Source organism: Ursus americanus, chromosome 2 (assembly GCF_024610735.1).
Source record: "Ursus americanus isolate L20-20 chromosome 2, mUrsAme1.1.p, whole genome shotgun sequence".
NCBI classification, from domain to species: Eukaryota; Metazoa; Chordata; class Mammalia; order Carnivora; family Ursidae; genus Ursus; species Ursus americanus.
The window spans coordinates 8,350,059-8,371,931 of record NC_142128.1 but is presented as its reverse complement, the minus strand read 5'-3'; the positions used below and the strand labels follow the sequence as shown (position 1 = coordinate 8,371,931).

General features: G+C 51.3%; 1 protein-coding gene and 1 long non-coding RNA gene across 11 annotated transcripts in view; one reads left to right on the top strand and one right to left on the bottom strand.

Moving 5' to 3' along the window:
• The window catches only part of CUX1 (cut like homeobox 1), a 359,174-nt gene that overhangs the window by 252,599 nt on the left and 84,702 nt on the right, over nucleotides 1-21,873 (bottom strand). The window lies entirely within an intron of this gene.
• Nucleotides 11,543-14,210, top strand: LOC123777288 (uncharacterized). Its single transcript, XR_006775627.2, has 2 exons — nucleotides 11,543-12,406; nucleotides 13,266-14,210. It is a non-coding gene; the product is annotated as an uncharacterized LOC123777288 (long non-coding RNA).

The following is a 21,873-nucleotide window of genomic DNA, read 5'->3' as shown; positions in this document are numbered from 1 at the left end:
TGGAAGTTGACACTCCCTAAAGGATGTTCTGTGGTTCTAGAACTGGGGTTCGCACACCCTAGCCAGGAGGTACGGCTGGTTAAGGCGCAGACTGCTGGGACACCCCCAAAGTTGCCAATTCAGTAGCTAGGTGACCCGATGCTGCTGGTCTGGGACCACACTTTGAGAACGACTCTTCTACGGAACAGAGGTCAGCACACCAAACCTGGCCTGCGGCCTGTTTTATTTTTCTACATAAAATTTTATTGGAACATGGCCACCAACTACGTGTTGTCCTTAGCCACTTTATGGCAGACGCAAGTAGCTGCAAGAGAGACCACATGGCCTGCAAAGCCCACAGTTTTTTACCACCTGGCCCTTCGCAGAGAAAAGTTTGCTAACCCCTGCCAGAGGATGTTCACAGCTGATTAGAAAAAATAATAATAATAATAATTTTACAGTCAATTAATTTTGGAAGATACTGGATTAATCTATGTTCAGCAGGATTCTTTTCTGCAGGGCTTTTCAGAGCCTTTAATAACTCAAGTTATTTTTCTGGGACTGGTGTTCCCCGGAACACGGCGTTAATCTACGGGATGCCCCTAAAGGATTCTAATCGACGAGGTTCATTGACAGAGTTGTATCCCAGGAAGATCACTTGGGGCAGAGAGATTGCAAAGGAAGGTAACTGGAGGTAAGGAGACCGGTTAGGCGGTTGCTATGGTAACTGCACAAGCTATGATAAGAATACGCACTAGGGCAGAGGTCAGCAAACTTTTTCTGGAAAGGGCTTTGCAGGCCGTAGGTCTCTGTTGCAAGTACTCAGCTCTGTCCTGGCATCAGCAAAGCAGGCACTGACTGTAGGTAAACACACAAGCATGGCTGGGTTCCAATAAAGCTTTATTTATAAAGTTTCATGCAGGGTGATAGTGACAATGGTCGCACAACTATATGAAACGTCCTTAATGCCACCGAACTGTACACTCAAAATGGTTAAAGCGGTCTCTTTATGTTAGGTATGTCTTACTGCAATTAAAAAAAAAAAAAACTTTATTTATGGACACTGACATTTGAATTTCATAACTTCTGTATATCAGAAAATAGCCTTCTTTTGTTTTCTTTTAACCATTTCAAAGAGTAAATGCCATTCTGAGCTGGCGGGGCAGGCAAACGGGGTGGGCTGTGTGTGGGTGGCCGACCCCCACACTATGCAATGGGCATAAAGAGAAGCCGAGAGATTTGCGGGCCGGCAAGAGCTCAAATCGGGAACTGGTGACTGGCTCAGGGAGGACTGGGCTGGACTAGAACTGGGGGGAGGGAGGAAGCTGGGCCTCTGTTCCCCACCCTCCCCATCAAGGTCTGGAAATCGTGGAAGGCAATACAGGGCGGCAGGCAGGCGGGCAGGCAAGGAAAGCCCAGATGCCCAGCCAGCATGTGAAAGGAAATCCGGGGCTCCAGAGGGGAGCCTGTACTGAACTGTCAGGGCCTAGTGGGCGTGCTCGGAAGACACCAGCGCCCCGAGAGAGGCCCACGCTGCAGGCTGCCAGCCACCGAGGGTCAACGGTCTCTCCCAGGGCTCCTGTCTGCCCCAAGGGACTCCTACCTTCTCTTCTCAGAAGCCCCTCCCTCAGTGACCGTGCCCTGCAGACCACTGCCCAGCAGAAAAGGAAACTATTCAGCCTTGTCCAAAATGAATTACTACTGTGAAATCCAATCAGGGATTGGGGTGAATTGATGACCAATGCCTCTCAAACAGTCTATGTAGGGAAGGACACACCATAGATTTTTGAATTTCCAATCTGCCGTGGACTGGTATTTTTATAAAATACAGCAAAAATGCCACTTGGATGTCACCGTAATGTCAAGATGCTATAATCGTTTTTAAATGTCTGCTCTGAATTTCTATGCTTCTCTAGCTGCCGGCCGCTTAACGACCGGTTAACCGGCCCTCGGGCCACACTCTGACACACTTTGAGTGGCACACTGGCCTAGAACGTGCCTCCTGAAGTTTCTGCCAAAAACAGAGCAAAATGTACAAGCAAATCAGGCCAGCAGGCCTGACTCCCCAGGGACAGGCCTCTCCGGAAAACTGGGAACCTCACCACACCAGCCGGAAAACTACCTGCTTGCCACGGCACCGCGGCAGGGCCGAGGTCAGCAACCGTCAGGGCACGGACACCGTGACCGCTCGTCTGGGGCACAGATCGGACCCCAGTGCAACCGCTGGGTTAGCACGGTACAGTGGGGCAGGGACCGGATGCAAACGGCGCCCCAGCCCCAGGGCATGTCAGGGAGACGGAGGGGCGGGGACACGCCTCCATTATCATAACGAGATCAGACAACTCTCACCCTGAACACCTACTAAACAGGCAACATGCGGAGGCAACCCCTTATCGTAAACGCTCACGTTGATCGTAAAATCCCAAGGCGTTTCTTTCTCCCGGGAGAAGCCGATTCCCGAAGTCTATCTGGGGCACAGAGGGAAGGCACTGCTCACTCCATCGGGGCAGACGTGAGTTTCCCATTTAAGAGATGTAATTGCGAATCATTTTAGAAAATGCTCAACAACTAATTGTCGTTATAATACCAAGTTTACATAGCCAAAATAATGGACAAATATCACCATGTAATAGAATAGTACAAAAATGGTAATTTTACTATGGAAAGTTGGAACTTGCCATTTCAAATTAGCAGAAGCTGTGAAGTGGGCATTACTGACAATGTGAATATAGTAATTGGGGCTGATTTCTTGGCGCCTGGCCGAATCCGGCTGCCTGGCGTCCTGTGAGTTAATTATAGTTCTGTTAACAGAGCAGGAACACTTTGCAAAAAGACGCAGAGATAAAACTCAGCTCAGGTCTCTCTGCAGATGAGGCAAAATGTGAATGTTTTGGCTAGGGACCTGGTGCCACAGACGTTATTCTGAATTAATTTCTTAAAGCAACAGCTCGCAGGGAATACAGCCATCTTACGGCGAGGGGTCAACGATCCGCAGGAGCCAAACTTCTGGTAGGTGTCCTTGCTAACCCCAAATTTGTCTTCACGCTTTCCACACTGCCGATGTAAGTAACGCCTAAGTAAGTCATCTCAGTCTACATCCAAAAATATTTAATTTACTGCTTGAAAAGTTTCCTTAAAAAAAAAAAAAATTCCAAAGAAATCAAAATATGTGATTCTCCCCAAATTAGCTCTAGCCACAGACTGAGACAATTATTTTACTGGAGGCTTTTAAAAAAATCTTTCTTTTCTTTAATTTTAGAGATTTTGCTGTGTACTTTAAAATTTAAGGGGGAATTCTTGCCATCCCCGTGCCCAGGTCACTGCCCACCCGCACGCCCCACACTGACCAGCTCGCTCCTTGTGCGGCTTGTGGACCAGCGCACGGCATCAGCTGATGGATTTACAGGGACGATATTCAAGCTCGGGGTCACTCCCAGGCTGGTGAGGTTATTTTGGCGTGAAGTTAGTCAAGTTTTAAATCTGTCACCAAAGCATTTAAAATAAAGGTCGCTGCTTTCTTGCTCTTCAGCCTGCTTCCTCGTTCCTCCCCCACCAGCCCCATCCCTTAGGCTGAGAACGGGCGCAGTCCGTCCAGGCATTTTCCATGGTGCCCTTCGCTCTGTGTCTTCTTCTGGTCATTGCCAAGTTCGTGGAAAAACTGGCCTCTTCGGTCTCACCTGACGCTTGCCCCAGCCCTGCCCAGCAGTGGCACGGGGTGGGCAACAATGCTGGAATCAGGAGAACTGGGCACAGATTTCCGCCAAGTGGCCCTGGACAAGCTCTGAAACTCTCTTGGTTGTCCTCAGCTGGAAAGTTAAGACAGCAAGGTCTACCTCAGATGACCACGGGGGACACGTGCAATAGGCCTAGCACAGCCCTTGGCTTTGGGGTTGAGGACACGAGGCATGCTAACCTCCCTGAGCCTGGCCCAGACCAGCACATCTGGCTACTCCCTCTGGGCCCCAGACCTAAGCGCCGAATCAGGTAGAATCTTCTGAATCGGGTGCTTCGTCCACCATCCAGCTCCTCCCCAAGGTACTCAGAGCCCTGGGCCGAGGCAGGCTCTCAGGAGGCCCCTAGGGACTCCACTCCCATGCAGAACATCAGTTCCACGAGGGAAGGGCGGCTCCGGCACCCCGGCCCCTCGCACAGAGCCCAGCACAGAGAAGACACTCGCCAAAGACAGGGCTTCCATGAGGCCTTGTGCAATTCTCAACAGCAATAAATTACCTCTCAGATATAATCTACAAAATGCAACAGAGAGAATTTACTCACAATTTAAATAAAATTATTAATGACTGTTTTGATTTGTTTTATTTTCCTGGCAATGAACTCTTAATTCCACTGAATGGTTTCAGTCGTGTTATGCTTTGTATCTAAATGATAGTGGATGTGTCGAAAGCAAACATATCCTGGAGCTAAGCCGGGGCCCAGCCAGGGTTGGAGCGGGCTGCAGTCCAAAGCCTTTGGTGGCTCTGCCAGTCGTGCTGACCCCACTCCCGCACACACCTGGCACCTGCCCCTTGGGCTCGTTAGTCGCTGGTGATTACGAGCTGAACCAGAAGTTCCAAAGTGGGCACGGGGTGGGGGAGCGCCCAGGAGTGACAGTACTTTGTAAAAGTATAGTACCCTCTCCTTGTCTTACTCTCTGGCATTTGGAGTTAACTCTGGGTAAAGCAAGAAGCAGGGCTGACCTTGACCCACGTGTTCTTCCCCAGGCCAAACCGCAGGCCCTCGCTCCAGAAAAGAGGCCCTCTCCTCTCACACCTGGCAGGCAGGAGTGTGGGCACAGAAGGCACCAAGGTGGCAATGTGGGGGCTCTGGCTCTCCCAGGTGCAACGGGGACATGCCCACCTGCTCACTGGTTGGGCCCAGGTGTCTGCTGGAGGCCAAATGCGCCTTCAAGGAGTAAGAGCACCCACCAAGAGGCAAGGGTTTCATAAGAAACAAAAACAAACCCACAGGCAGACACAGCGTGGCCAATGACGATGACAAATCAGAGGCGACGTGGAGGCACCGCCCACTCAGCGGGGCCCGGTGGGAAGAGGAAAGGCCCAGCTCCTAGATGGGAGCTGGTAACTCACTGAAATGCAACGGTGAGCATCCGTGGAGTGGGAAGGGTGGGCCAGATCACAGGGTCCCAAGTGGGGACTCAGTGGCCACCACCGGAAAGCAGAGGGGAGTCTGGCCCAAAGAGAGCTCCTAACAGCAACAGGCGGTCACTCTCCTCGGCCCACATGGATCCGTCTGCCCAGACCACCCATCGCTCCCTGGGGCCTTTGGGGAGTGAGCCGGGATCTCTCAGCAGGTGGGCTCAGGTCGTTAATACCAGTGAGACTGCCAGGGCACATCGCCTGCAAGATCCTCCTGGAGAAGTTTTCTTTCCTTCGTGCATGGGCCGATGAAAACCTAGAGCTACAGACCAGGGCAGGCCCCCCACTCTATCACGCAGGGCTCTGACACGGCGCCCCCGCTGCCCACAGCCCCTCTTTCCGGGAAGAACCATCGGGAGGGGCTAGGACAGTCCCCCTCTGTGGGGACAGGGCTCCCTCCTGTGCCTCCGACAGGTCCACCTCCTGCTCTCCGGGTCACTCACACCTGGAATGGCCCTGGAGAACAAGCAAACGTTCTTCCCTGAGTCACGGCACGGACAGAGGGCTTGGCAAGAACCCGCGTGGGGCTCAAGCTGTGGTATTGTTTGATTAGACACGGATTACTTAAAATAACAAGGAACCTGAACTCTCATCAAGCAAGCTCTGGCTGAACACGTCAGGGTGAGCCCAGCACGGGGCCCCTATGCGGCCACGAAAAGCACAGGCCAGGCCGAAACCCTAGCTCATAGAAGAGCATGTATGTGCCGTGACCCCAAAGGCCCCGACACACAGTAGGTGCTTTCCAGTGCTAGCGAGCAAACCCTAAGCCTGTGTATGCACACACAGAGATGTTGTGGACACTGTTTGCAAAATGTTAACAGTCGTTCCCTTGGTCGGGATGGCCAATTTGGGGATGACTTTTTGTTTCTTCATTAACTGAGTGTTTTATAACTAGCCCATATTGCCCTAATAAGGAGGGAAAAAAAACCAAAGCTTTTTTCTTCCATTTTGAAAAAGCAAAGGTGGGCTCTATTCAGGCAGACTTCATAGATCACTGTAGGACGGCACGAGAATTATCACAGCGACAAAGAGAATCACCAGAGAGTCGCAATCAGGTCTGTGTGCAAAGACAAGAGCATTAACAGTATTTTCCTAAGTTACTTACTCATTTACGTAACGATATTTATTGCAAGGGCTACATGGCGGGCACAGTGGGTGCACACACAGTCACTAAAATTACATCCTGACCCTCCAAATGCCACAAGGTGCCCACAGACCTAATCACCACCTTTTCCTATTCATGCTGTGAAGGGACACTGCTCCCACTCCACTCCTGCTTCTCCTTTCACTCCTGCTGTTGCTGCACCTGGCTCCTCGCTTGGCATCTGCCCGGGACACACAATACTGAAAAGAGCCAATCTGAGAGAACATGCTAGAACCGGGCCCAAAGATGCCCTGGCTGAGTACAGCCACATGCGTGTAGGAAAGCACCTGCCTACTTACTCAGAGCTAGATGGATTATTCATTTTTCCGCAATGTGGTATATGTGCATTTACCAGGTTGGGAAGGAAGTAACGTTCGCCAGACACCTGCGTGCAGGGCTCTAAGCTACAACGAACAGGGTCGTGGCCATGATGACTTCATCGTGGGCTGTCCAGGACAGACAGACTTCCACCCAAGCTGAATGGAGATGCTGGGTCATTCAGTGACCTACTAGCTAGCCAGAGGCGCGTCATGATCAGGACCCAGGTCTGAGGACGGGGACAGACACACACACGCGCACGCACGCGGTGCGCACGCGCGCGCATGCGCTCTCAGCAGGCTGGGGTTCACGGCCAGCTGCTAACGGGCAAAGGAAAAACGGCGGGGGAAGAACACCCGGCGGCCAGGATCTTTAGGAAGAGACGCTGCTCACTTTCTGCCCTAAGACACGTGGTTGGCACAGCGATAGGGAGATGCTTTGGCCAGCTATTTGGAGTACCCTGCCGAAAGAGGAAATTGTTTGAAATAGGACCGAATGCAAGTTGAGACCGAAAGACACACCTGCAGAAACTGGGCCTTCTGGAATGGGAATTCAAAAAACTTTTGTTCCGTTTCACTTATTCTGTGAAAGCAAATCTCTGAGCCAATGCGTCTGTGTTACAGACAGGCCTCGGCCCTGCTGGGAATTTTCCTGTCCCGGCCGCGATGCTCCGCCCTGTTAGCTTTGGGAGTAGCCTTTTTCTCCCTTAGTCATACTTTTTTGGAAGTCCTCCAGCCCTCGAGCTAAACCTGCCATACCCTAAAAAGGTAGGTGAGCCGTGCTTCTAGGATTTGAGTATCTTTCTCCACCTACTGGAAAAGAAGTTGGGTGGTTTTCTGCCCAATGTACAAACAGCCCTGGGAAACTGTGTGTGTTGGCAGATCTGGGAAACTGACCTGACACCACCACCAACCAACAAGACTGACCACTGGTGCTGGGGGGGGGGGTGGAGGTGGGGGGCCCTGGCCCTGGTTCCTGACGTAGCAAGTTGCTCTTAGCATTTTCTAGTCTTTTAAGGTTTGCAGTCAACTCTGGAATTCAGCAATGCAAAATGCCCCTCTGAACCAGGGCGTCAAAGGCTTAAGTGGGGTAATTAAAAACTCAGAATTCTTCAAAGAATGTTATCTGTTGATTCGTTAATACAATAAAGGCTTCGTTACTGAGCTGTGATCCCAGCATGAAATGAAGCAGACCAAGCTTAGGAATGTCAAGACATCAAAACTACCGGACAAGAGAGGAGGCAAATCGAGTCTCTGCGATCCATGGGGGGTGAGGGGGAAACCACAGTCTTGGCAAAAAAGAAATTCCAGTAGCTTCATGAAATTGATTTCAAGAAACGGATTCCACTGAGATGCATAGTTTTCTGAAAAGCTCGCCTAGGACACAAAACAAAGATGTTACATACTTCATCCGTGTCCACCTCTGAGGTTCTCCGACAATGATGCGTAAAGAAATGGTCTACTAGGGGTACCCCCACCACGAAGCAGGGCCCCCAAGGGAGTGACGAAGGCCACACCTGAGCAGATCCACCGGGGAAGCAGAGGCTGGGATGAGCCATTCCCGGACGTTCCCTTCAAAGCAAACTCCTGAGGCAGAAAGTAAGCAGGAGAGAGACTCTAGCAGGGCTCGGGGCTCCTGGGTCCCCCCTCCTACGAGGGAGCCGGCCAGCTCCTGCAGCCTGTCAGGGGCTGAGGCTCCACCAGGCCTCAGGCTGACAGGAACAAGCTGCCCCACCGGCTGCTTCCATGGAAACGAGGCAGATTGGCGACAAGCCCTAGCTTTAAAAGAGCCACCTGCCTCCAGGAAGCCCGGCCTGCTGCCCTTTCCCTCCTGCCGTTTCGAATCTCCAGCCTGAGGATGGGATGTGCAGGGCGGCTGACCTGGGGGGGGGGGGAGCAGACCCTGTCCTCTGTCCCCCCGCCCCTCTGAGGGCCTGTCATGTGACTGTGGGGAGGATGGTGTCCCTCTCTGGGCCTTAGTTTTCTCCTAAGGAACTGGACAGCATGGGCTATGATTGTCCCGCCCGCCACCCCCTCCCTCCTGTCCCCCCCCCACAGCTGTGACAACTTCCTTGGGTCAGGCAGCGGTCTGGACCACTCAGTACGCATCGGCGTGACGGCATTTAACCAATCCACCAATCGCCACATCTAACCAAGGATTAAGGAGGAGCTGAGGCATTGTTCTTACCTTCCCAGAGCTTACCGTCGAAGCTGGAGGAAGCACATCACGGGAGTTAAAGGATTGGGAAGTGAAATGACAGTATAAGGAAACATGGGAAGAACATCTCTGGTTCTGAGAACAGAGGGAGTCAGACACCTGTTTTACTGCAGGGCTGCTCCTGCGTCACTGACGGGCCGCCACCTTCCATCGTGCCACACCTGTGACAGCTGTGTGCTCAGCGTGGGCTCGCCTCGCCCTTCACCTCCATGGCCGAGGCCGGGCACCAGCACCTTCACGCGGTGAACCTGTCTCCAACAACAGCACTCAAGTCCTTCCTTCCCTTGTGACACAAGGGCAGAAATGGGCCAGCCTTACCAACACCAAGACCCCCCTCTTTGAGAAGACCGCTCGCACTCAGAACAAGGGTGAAGAACGCAATGCAGAGAAATGGCAGAACACTGCGCGTGACCACCCTTTGTAAGGGTGGAAAAGTGCACGTGCCCAGCCTCCAGCCTCCCTGTTCATAAGCCAGTCAGGAGTATCAGGGAGTATCAGGCAGGATTAGGTGTGGGGCCGTGCGCAGCTTTATTATTATTATTATTTATTTGAGAGAGCGAACACAAGTGGGGGTGAGGAGAAGCAGAGGGAGGGGGAGGCGCAGACTCCCCGCTGAGCAGGGAGCCCAATGCGGGGCTCCATCCCAGGACCCCGGGTTCCTGACCTGAGCCGAAGGCAGACACTTGACCGACTGAAATACCCAAGCACCCCCCTTGTTTTATATTTTATTTTTAAGTAACCTCTACACCCAATACGGGACTTGAACTCATGACCCCAAAAGCAAGAGTCATGTGCTCTACCCACTGAGCCAGCCAAGGCACCCCGGCTATGCTCGGCTTTCAACGTCCCAGGGGACTGGATACTGGGGATCCTGAGCTAAGGGCAGTCTGACCAGTTTACCAATCTCTCCCGGATGTGGTCCACACATACAAGGGAATTCTACTCGGCACTCTTAGAAGGGTACTGACACCGTCACCAGCATGGCTGAAGGAAAGAAGCCCGACTCCAAAGCTGTGTGATCCATTTACATGGCCTTCTGGCCAATGTAAAAATACGGGAACAGAAAACAGACTGGGGGTCACCATGGACTAGGGATGGGGTTAGAGGCTGATCACGAAGAGGCGTGGAGGAATTTGGGGGGACACTGGCGCTGCTCTCTATCTCACTGGGGCTGGGGGCTCATAATGGTACACGTCTCAAAATTCACAGAAGCGGACACCTAAAAAGGGTGAATTTTACTGAGTGTAAACCTGACTTAAAAAAAAAAAGTCTCTCCCCAAGTGAAGAATTGATTTTACACTAATATCTCCATGCTGTTCCCAGAGAAGGAATTACAGTGTAACCAAAAACAGGTCACGGTGTTTCTCACTGACTGCTAACACTCAAGCCCCATGAGTAGCTAGACCAGGATACTCACTACTATAATTAATTCACTTATTCACCCTTCTCCGGGCTTTTTACGGGGGAGCCGGGGGTGGGTAAGTGTGGGTAGAACAGAGAAAGAATTTGCTGAACTTAAGACGGTCTCCTGTTATTTATAAAAACCTTCGGTGCCTGCTAAACTCCAATCAGCTAGAAAGTGCTGGGGAGGAGGAAATGCGTGAGTGGAAAACCACTAACTAACATCAGTAATGGGAAAACAGGAGACTCACGGGGCCTCCAGGCCAGTGGTGCCACGCTGTGCCGCAGGGGCTGGCAGAGCAGGGGTGCAGAGAAGGGCTCCAGGGCCAGGCTGGCCGGCACAGACCCTGCTCGGCCATGTCCCGGCCAGGCGACTTCAGGCCAGTGAAGCCTCAGCCCCGCCGCGGCACAGTGGGGGTGAGGACAGCCTCCTCGGAGGTCTGCTGGGACAAGCACACAGGGCCCCGTGCGTTACATGCGAGCTCGGACGCCTGCGATCACTGTTACAGTCATACTTTCTGCTTGCAACACGGCTTTAATTCACCCAAAGAGCAAACACACGCCTGCGCACACACGTGTGTACACACGCCTGTACCTCCTACTTCAAGGCGTCCTACAAAGAGCACCACAGAGACTACCACCACTAAATCCTACTCCGGGCGCGGGGCCCTCAGACATGGCTTCTGACCTCCACCCGCCCTGGACATCCCACCACAGTCCCTCTGAGGTAGCAGAGGGCCTGGCACGTGGCTCCTGCTCCCTCCAGGACACCTCACGAGGCCCTCGCACCCCACCACCAGGGGCTTGGACATCTCCAACACCCTGGCCTAAGCCAAAGCCTGGGCGATCTCTGGTCCCGAGCAATTCTATGGAATCCAGGCACCATGTCCATACAGCGCCAAGGCCTCGGCCAGTCACGGACCGCTGGGCTGGAAAACCCGGAAAATGCTTCCAAATCTTCCCATTTATGACAATATGCATTTCCACGGGGCTTTCCCGAACCCCGCAAGGGAGGGTTCCCAGCTGCCCTCCAGGAGCGACAGCCCTCAGGACTGAGGCGGACCCTCCCACCTGGGGTCTCAGGTGGTCCCTCCACACATGCTCCTTCTACATCTTCATGGAGGAAGAAGCTACCCCCACCGAGGAGACCAAGAGAGCCTGGGTGCCCCAACCCAGTACGAAATCGCCAAGCAAGAAATGAAGGGGGGAGGAGGTTTGCTGGTTCTAAACGCAGGTCCCCAGGCCCTTCCCGGGAGATCACGTCTCACTAGGTGTCGGGTGGGGCCCAGGGACAGTATTTTTAACAAGCACACACCCGGGAGATTTTTATGATTAGCTAAGTTAGGAGAATACTGACAGAGGGCGGTGGCTCCTGCATGACTGGAAGCGAAGCTGATTTCTTAACCATTAAAACCAGGAGAGACGAGACACATGACTTCATAACTGGGCGCTGCTGCAGGATTTCAAAAGCAGCAGGGCCAGCGCGAATAGGAAACCTGAAAGCAAGGAAGCCGGTGGGACCACGGGGTTGGTCAGCCCCACGAGTCCTTCGCCATCCTCAACGGGACACCCACCGTGTCCTCCTGCACAGCCAGCAGGCAGGTGCCACCACACACCCAAGAGCTCAGCCACAGCAGGGCATGGCCGACCACCCCGTCCTGGTGTGTTTTGCCATCGCCTTCTCGGCCATTTCAATCCTTGCTCACTCCTCCTCCCCCCCAGCACTCTGCCCCCCTGCTCAGCCCTCCAGGATAATTTCTTCTCCTACTTCTCCGGGAGCGTTGATGCCACTACCTGGAACCTACCTTCACCGCTGGCCCACACCCTATTTTCCACCCAAACGCACTCCTGCCCTTTAGCTGGGGAGCCTGACCCTGACCCCTCCTCCCACTTCTATGAGCTGGACCAGCTCATTCCACTCCTGTGGAATATCACACCCCTGCCTCTCACGGGCTCTCGCTCTCCCCACCCACCGCCACCTCGATGTAAGCTCGGGTCTCCTCCAGGGTGGGGAAAACTGCCCTCTTAAATCTCGTCCTTCTCTAGCCCACTGCCTGCCTCTTCCCTGCCCTTCTCGGCCCAGCATTTCCCAAGGTCAGGGTCTCCGCCGCCCCAATCCCACAATCGGGATGCCGCACCTGCATCTCCTGGAACACATTCCTATGTTTTGGTTTGCCATCACCTCCGCTCGCAGGTAAGCATCGAGAGGGCAGGGATTTGGGGTTTGGTGTTCGCTGCGGTGTCCTCGGGGACTGGAACGGCGCCTGGCGGAGAGCAGGCGCACTGCAGGCGTTGGCCGTACGAAGACGGCACCACCACCGCTGGCTAACTCACAGAGCGTGGTGTTTCTCGCCTGGCCCGCGAGCGCAGCGTCGCAGATCTTCCGGCCCCACCTCTGTTCCTGGCACACCTGTGTGCTACACCACAGCGTGTAGCACCAACACCTAAGCCTGGCCAGGTCCCTCCTAAGTGTATGTGCTGGGACCACTCGGCAGAGGGAAGCACGCTCTCCTTGCTCCGCCTTGCTCTGCAGGCTCTGCCCTGTGCCACCGGCCACCCCACCCGGTGACGGCCCCCCACAGGCCCCTGCCAGCTCAGGGCTTCTGCCTCTCCTGCGGAGCCCCTTCGCTTTGCCCCAAGCGTCCGCCGGGCACCGCCCTCTCCATTTTGCCAATTACTACTCTTTACGGAAATGTTCCATTTCCGTACCCATCTCCGGCTGGATCGAGGGGCGGCCCGGGGGAGCTCTGGGGCCCCAGCACCTCTCGCACGGCACAGGACTGAAAAAGGGCTAAAGGAGGCGGGCCTCAGTCATTCATGCCCCTGGTTCGCCAAGTCCAAACTGCCCCACAGCTGGCGTTCGGATCCCCTCCTCCTCCCGGGCCGGGGCGATGCTGTTCTTGCCTCCACTCCTACAGGACACGGCAAACCCAACTGCACTTTGGCCAGAAGGGACTTGAAACAAACCCGAAAGTTTACTTTGGAAAGGAGTTAATAATAAAAGTTGGAAGGCGTCTTTGGGACGATAAACACCTCTTTCTCCTTTCTTCCAGCTTCTGGCACGGCACCTGCCCCGGGTGGAAATGCTTTCTGGGACACAACCGCAAGGCTCACGCGGATGGGGCCACCGAGGCCAGGGGCGGGAGGTGGATGGAGAGGGGGAAGCAAACCCCGCAGGAAGCCAGAGAATGTGTTTCTCATCTACTGAGAGTGGCAGGACCATTTCTTTAATCTCCTCTCCCGGTTCTTGGAAGAGCCACGAGCGGCTCAGGACTGAGCGCGGAGTTTTTAAAAGTTGGACAGACTCTTGAAACCTTGCCCTGCCCCAGGAAGCCTGAGTAATGGGCCCCCTCAAGTTTCCAGAAGTGAACGCGGAGGTACAAGAGGCCCCTTCGGAACCCTACAGAAGTGACCCCGTTAAGTGCAGCAGGTCAGACAGACCAACACAACTGGAACAAACATCCCTGATAACAAAGTTAATGTTCTGATGAAAAGGAGGCACTTGAAAAATGCCTGACTAGCGAGGATCCTGAAAGAAGCAAAAACAAAGAAAACCGTCATTTCTTTTCATCGTCAGGGAGGAGGAAGTCAGAGGTTTTCAACCTCATGCAGCACCACTGGGCTTTTAGGCCATAGCTTGAACCGTGTTAAATTCTGAATTTTTAAACACCCCACTCTCCTTTGAACAATGACCTGCAATCCATCTCACAAAGAGACTGAGGAGGCTACAGACTTCCTGATAAACATATTAAGGCTCCCTTGGGAGAAACAATCCCTCCTCTGATTGGCCACAGTCATTTCAATCGGCTGAGACATATTTTATATTGAAAACTTTATTGACCAGCTAATGAGAGTCAGGGAAAAGAGAAGGTTCGAAATTTCAAATAAAGCAAACTTCTTCAGAACACCATAAATGGTCCTTTCGGCTTTGTCACTACCAGAAAAATCACTTTTTAAACTCTTACAATAAAAAACAGAAATAACTCCTTTTTTTTTTTTTCATCATTTCAGAGTGAAATTCTGCAAGTTTTCCTAACTTAGGGCTGGAAGACACAATGATTATTTTTAAATGTCTGGTTAAAAATTAGAAAGTCTCAAAGGTAAGCCACAAGTATGTGAACCAGTCCTGAACATTTCTATTTCTGGTCAAGCACCGAACACTGTTATAAATGAATGAATATATTCATCTTCACTTTATAATGAAAACAGTCAAATGCATTTAGGAAATGAAAAAAAAAAATCACTAAACCAGAAATTCTGATTTTCTGTGCAACACAAAACCTACAGAAAATTATATAGAAATTAGTATGATCTAAACATCATGATCATTTTCTTCTGCCAGTTTTAATCAAAAGAAGAAAGAAAGGGGGGAAAAATCTATTAAGAAATCCATGACAGGGGCACCTGGGTGGCTCAGTCCGTTAAGCGTCTGCCTTGGGCTCAGGTCATGATCTCAGGGTCCTGGGATCGAGCCCCGAGTCATGCTCCCTGCTCAGAGGGGAGTCTGCTTCTCCCTCTCCTTCTGCCCTTCCCCCCCCCTGGCTCGCTCTCTCCCTCCCTCCCTCTCTCTCTAATAAATAAATAAAATATTTTTAAAAAAAATCTGTGACAGTTGATAATGTGGGAAAACAGACTTAATACTGTTTGCTTAAGGAAAAGGTAAATAGCTAGCTCCCAATTCTTTTTATAAAAACTAATTCATTATTTTTTTTAAAAGGAAAATGTCCACTTAAATATAAATACTAACAAAGGCTCTGTATTTTTTTTTCAAGATCTTCAGAATCCCTGGAATAATGCCTGCCAACTAAAACACCTACTATGAATTTAGTAATGGGTTATGCAAACATAAATTGTAAGGCCAGACATTTTAAAAGGAAAAAAAGGTGATTTATTGACGTGCTGGAGACACGGCAGGATAGAAGCACTATTTCAATTTTCCATATATTCCTCAACACTGCAGATGTGTTAATGCAAAAAGAATTTTAAAATAAAAATGACTCTCAGCTCTTGTGGCGCTAACATATCAGTTTAGTTACTTAAAAAAGGTTACCACGGCACTCACTTCGCACACTTACAATTAAGACAATGAATGCAAACATTTTATCTAATTTGAAGTACAAACAGATCTGAAGGAAAAAGAAAGAAATACATAAATATTTCCCTCATCTTAAAGGAGCAAAGGGAATCAAAGGGAATCCATGGTATTAGCTCAACCTGCCCTGATCAAATTTTTTTATTGTTAACTTCCTTCCTAACTCACAGGTCACTGGCAGCGGGGTTTCAAATCACTGTGGGAACCAGCATTTTTCTTTGCTGTGGCAAAGCAATCACTTAAATATCTATGAAATGCTTTTTGTGGCTTGTTTATACACAAACAGAAAAAATAAAAATTTCCTCGTCGTCACTGACTTTTAATTAAAGGAAACAGAAGCTATCGCCCTTCCCTGAACAGGTCGTGGGAACCACAGTGGCCGATGAAAATCCCCGCACACACATCACCACAAAAGGGTTCTTCATTTTTCTTCATTTTGCCAACGGGTGACGGCTTCATGAATGGTCATTTCCGAAAGCACGTGTAACTGGCTGAACGAGCATATCTCAAAAATAAGCTGGAAAACGCTCTACTAATGAAGAGTGCACATCTTAAAATGCAAACACGAGAAGAACTTGTCTGTCTTGGCGCCGTGCACTCCTCTCCCGAGAAGGCTAATCCGTACTCATACGTGTGCGTGCAAACACACACACACACATACACACACACACGCACACACGCACAATATGGGCTCCTGGCACTTTGATTATGTGAACACACCTGACCCCAGGGAAATAGGCTGAGACCAGCCCCATATTTCAGACAAACCAAACAGCCAACAGACAGTAATGGCTTTAAGCTACTGATGGCCGGGGCCAAAAATGAAGAACCACTTAATCTTCTGAACGAAACTGTCAATGTTAGGAGGCCCGCGGCCGACCTTCCCCCTGATCTTAATCACGGCCACCTATGATAACAGAGTGGGGTTTATTTTTGTGCCTGGCTCCAGACTACAATGATCAATCCTTTGGTTGTGACTATTCTCTACGCACACAATGAACTAGGGCACGCGAAGAGCGTATAGTCCTCACAGATCCCTGCAGTCACGCACAGAATGAAATTCACCTAAGAGCCAAAGTAATTCCGTCAAAACTCTCAACACTTTATAAGGTTTCTCCAAGCTAATCTACAAATTCAGTGAAATTCCAATACAAAGCCCAACAGAATTTTAAAGATGGAATTTTAAAGTCATCTGGAAGTAGAGGCTAGATCGTTCTGAAGAGCCGCGAGCACAGTCCCTTCCGCTACTGGGTACCCTGCCTTAGCAATGAGACTGGGAGAGGCGGGCCCCATGGAAAATGTTCTGAGATGAGGGGCTCTCAACGGATGGGGAGAAATCAGAGCTGCACCCAACAGCGTCCACACAAATATGTTACAGGCCGAACGTGGAAAGCAAAAACAAAAAACTACTGAAAGAAAACACAGGAGGCTGTCTTTATGACATGAGCATGGGGGCGATTTCTGAAATAAAATACAAGAAAATGTAAGCTTTACAATAAAACTGGAAAACATTCACCTGCATTAAAATTACAATCTTCCGGCGACAAAGGACACTGTAAACATAGTGAAAAGACCGGCCACGGCCCAGTAAGAGATACCAGCAAAGCGCGAACACAACAGAACGTCCCGATTCAGAAGATTAAAACCGCCAGCAAGTCGGTTAAGAAAAATAGTAAACAGCCCGAGAGATAAAATGAACAGAGATACGAGCAGCTGAGACACAAAAGACAACACTGTACAGGCAAAGTCATCATACAAAAGGGTGTCCACCCACGTCGGAAATAAGGAAAGGCAGCGAAAATCAGTGAGGACGTGGTGGGGAGCTCGCCAGTGGGGGTAGCAGCACGCGCCGCTGACAGCAAGGACCTGCCACACGGAGCTGGTCAAGGCTGTGACCGGGACCGCACTTCTGGGTGCTCGCCCCAGAAAACTCCTGAAGCCACTACTCCCCAGGAGGGTATCAGCACAAGGCAGAGTGTCAGCAACAAACAAAACTCCACTTGCCATCTCATTCGGGCGACAGATACATCTCCGTGGCTCCCACACACAGCGGCACGCCCTGTCATTCAGCTCAAATGAAGGAACTAGATGCAGATGGCCAGCACCCAGGACTGACTCCCTAAAGGGTAACACTCGCTGGGGGCGCCTTCGGCTCAGGTCGTGATCCCGGGGTCCTGGGATCGAGTCCCATGTCGGGCTTCCTGCTCAGCAGGGAGCCTGCTTCTCCCTCTCCCTCTGCTGCTTGCTCTCTCTCTCTAATAAATAAAATCTTTAAAAAAAATAATATAAAAGGTAACATTTGGTGAAAAAGGCGAGGTGTCAAAGGATATATACATACATAGCAAGATACCGTGTGCATAAATAGGAGAATACATGTATCCTTACAATACCCACTGCATGTGAATGCATAAACATTGCTGCGAATGCGAAAAGCATGTGGAAAGGAGACATCGGTTTTAGGATGGGGTTTCCATCTGAAGAAGGTAGGAGAGGGAATGGAAGTGAGATCTGAGCTGTGTGTGCAAGGTGTTATTTCTATTTAAAAAATCAGGCATCAGAGGCGAATGGGCAAAATGTCAACATCGATCCAATCTTCGCGAAGGGCATGAAAATGTTTTGTTTTCCATACTTTTCGGTATGCTAGAAATATTTCACATAAAAAAATAATTAAACCTGTTTACACAGCTTGGCGGACAAGAGAATGAAGTCACTGCAGGTAAAATCCTATGCTGAGGCCTGTGAGTGGGGCTCAGGGGAGGCAAGGGGGCGCGTACCTTCTGGATCTTTCTGCCCAAATGGCTACTCCCTCAGACAGGCTCTTGAAAGAAACGTGGGCCAGGCAGGGTGTTTGGTGCAAAACGTTTTTAGGGGTGAAATGTGTCCCATCCCTTACAAATGCAAGGTTCTCGTGGACGACAGTAAAGGCGGTGGAGAAGGTGACAGCGGCTGAGGTGGGGACGGGCTGGGCTGTCACCAGCTGCCCAACCTCAGGATACTTGTCCCAGAGGCTCTCTGCAGCGGCCTCTTTAAAGCGCCCCAAGTGCAGAGTCAGTGAATGGATGAATAAATGGGGGATCAAATTGGGGCTCGATCGGCCTTCCAGAGCTGGAACGGTGACCTTTCATATGTGAAGTAGGGAAGCACCAGGAGGGGGGTCCTGTAGCTGGAAAGGGCGTCCGTCAGGGGGCAGTCATCCAGCCCGTGTTCTCCCGGCTACATGCACCGGGGAGTCCATCTGCTGGGGAGCCAGGGGCAGGGGAGGGCGGCTCTTCGCGTCTGGACTACAGCCGCCAGAGCTCAGTAAATGCTCCCCGAGGACCTGCTTTGGCACAGACCTGCGGCCAGTCGGCCTGGACTGAAAATCTCCCGCCAGCTTCCCTGCTTACTAGCTGTGCTTCTTCCTCCTTCTCTCTGGGCCTCAGTTTCCCTGTTACTTCATAGGCATCCTGTGTTAAATCAGCCAATCCATCGGAAGTGTTGAAAAGAGCGCTTGGCACACAGAAAGGGCTCAGCGTCAGCTGCTGTCACTGGCCGTGACGTACCGCTGCGTCCAAGCAGCGACCAGAGCCCTCCAAACAGTCGCCCTGGGACACCCACTCCACACACGGTGGGAGCACCCTGACTCCTAGCTGCATGCCAAATGAATTCTGAACAGAAAACCCCAAGAGGTCAAGTAGGCGGGGCCTGCTAAGAAAGGGCAGCGTCCATGGGGAGGACCTGCTCTCCTGAGGTCCGGAGCTCGGCCCCCCAGCATCACGCCATCACCTCCTTTCTCAGATCAAACTACAGAGGAGACCTGGCTTGCCTGGATCCCTGGCAGAGCCAGAATCAGGATCCAAGTGTCCAGATTCCCAACAAAACACTCCTTGAACTCCACTGACTATATCCTAAGGTCTTTGGTCTTCCGGTAAAAATACCGGGCTCCAGACAAAATTACTATACTCTGCATGGCAGGCTCGTAATGCTCCTTGTAAACTTAATTTTTTACGCAACTCAAGGTTTGCAAGTTAAAACCAAGAGCGGACACGTTGGTGCATAATCAGTGTTCAGGGGTTAGTCACACCCACCCCGGCCGGCAGCCCCCTGCTGCAGAAAGAAACACCCGAGACAACGAGTCTCAGGGTCAGTGGCACGTGCCATCCCACCGTCTCTTTCTTGACTGACGCTGTTTCAAGACAGAAAGTCAGCTTCTAGAAGCTAAAAGGAGACAAGGTAGCACAGTGGTGATAGCCTCATTCTCAGGAGCCTACTGGCTGGTAGGCAGATGGCTGACACACTACAAAGTGGCACTCTTGTCACCCACCTCCCAGGGCGACCGTGAGGGACCGTGAAGTGTTTCTAATGCACTCGGCATAGTGCTTCGCTCTTAGTAAATAATAAATATTAAGAAACAACAGTTCGCCACGATTCCAACCAAATTTTACGGCCTTCCCATGTAGTCCTTACGTCTTACAACCTGAGCACAACAAAGGTGTCTCTGGAGAAGATTCTGCACAGAATGCCCTCCACTCAAAATGCATTTCATGGGAGGTTAATGACCAGAAAGACGCGTTAGGGGCTACGTGCAAAGAGCCGCTTCCGAAGAGCGAGTCCGGCCCATGTATTTCCCTCTACGAACAACCGAGCTCAGCCTACGGGAGAGAAAAACGACCATCTCTATACATATGGAGGGAGCCTATTTTTATTTCATTGAATCTACTCAAGTCTGCAACAGAAACCAGGTCTATAGTTCCACAGACTAAGAGGCCAACTATGCTGTAAGAATATCTTGAAAATGTTCATGTTCCTTTATGGCCTTAAAATACACTCGTGAAGGGCGCCTGGACAGCTCCATCGGTGAAGCGTCTGCCTTCGGCTCAGGTCATGACCCTGGGGTCCTGGGATCGAGTCCCACATCGGGCTCCCTGCTCAGGGGGGAGCCTGCTTCTCCCTCTGCTTGCTGCTGCCCCTCACGCTCTCTCTCTGACCAATAAAATCTTTAAAAAATAAACAAATAAAATACACTCATGAACACAAATTCTCCTTTCAGAGACTAGGTTTCAATAAACTACATACAAGGCACCATTTATTGAGCTACTATTTGCCAAAGCTCTTCTGGATATTCTGCAACAAGTCGTCTGACTCACGATAACGCCGGGACAGTTGTCATCACTCCGGTGTTTGGACGAGAACACGGAGGCCCAGAGAAGTTGTACAACTCAGTGTGGTGTCGACTAAACTTCCATACCACATGAATCTAATTACCATCTCTTCCTTTTGACAGTTATTAAACTCTCAGATAATTTGTCTCTTATACTCAAAATAGCCCTTTAAAGACCGCTAGACGCAGAAGGAAGCGGCACACAGGCTCAGGAAGGAAAGGGAACGCCAGCCCTGTCCACGTTTCGGGGAGTGATCCGGACAGACGGCCCCTTGGGGTTCACAGGAAGCAAGCGTGGCCTGGGGTGGGGGTGGGGGGGCTCTCAGACGCCACCCCGCTGCCCTTCGGGTGGGGCTTCTGTGTCACCAACACGCAGACTGAGAGATTAATCCTTCCCTGATGACCTAAGAATTCACTTTTCTGGGCCAAAGGCAATGGAACGAAAGAAAGTACCCCTCAAACTGACCAGACTTCGTAACAACCAAACAGAACAGCACCCCAGTCTCAGAAAGTAGAGGGACCGAATGTGACATCTGAAAGTAACTGAGTGATAAACAGAGATGATCAGGTTTTGAGCTGAAATTTTAGGAACCCCACTGCTAAACAACCTGCCCAAATTCATCCATCTTTGACTCAAAAAACTGCCCTAACTCCCTGCAAAAGAACGCTCACCCCATCCGTACTCACTCGCTCCCTCGCGTCCTGCTTCAGTTCCGACCACCACCTGAGGCTATCCCGTCTGTGGGCCACGTGTTGGTCACTGTCTGCCTGCCCCTCTATGAGAGCTGGAACCTTCTCTCGGTGCCTGCTGTCTCCCCGAAGCTCAGATTGCCCCTGGCCCCCGGCAAGGGCTCCGAACTACTCGTAGAAGGGAGGGAGGGAGGAAAGAACACAGGACACACATGTTTACTGAGCACCTACTCTGTGCTCCACCCACGTGAATTCATTTCACCGGCCCAGCAGCTGGGACGTGATCTGTCCCGCAAACATACACAGGTCCGAGTCTCGGACTGCTTAGTGACCACTTCCGGCGTGGGGCTGGACATCTACCTTCCAGGAATCTCACATATTTCTCACATGACCCCCTGAAGTACACATGATATATTTCTGTAGATGAAGGAGCGAACCCTGGACTCCCAGCTCAATCTGCTCGCACCCAAGCCGATTCCCCTGCTCCACTGGCCTCCTGGTGCTTTGGGCCATGCTGCCAGGCCTACCAGGAACGCAGGGCAGACAATGGAGCTGCCAGCCATTGACTGACTTGGGGCTGACTTTGGTGTGACTTGCACCCATCACCCCCCATGCTCGAGGCAGGTTTTCTCACCAAGGGACCCCAAAGCGGAAATAACCTCTTGGGTTGATAAACCGGCTTAAAGGGTTTAATTGGTCACCGTTAAAAATCTCACTTTTAATTTTTAAACTTTTTCTA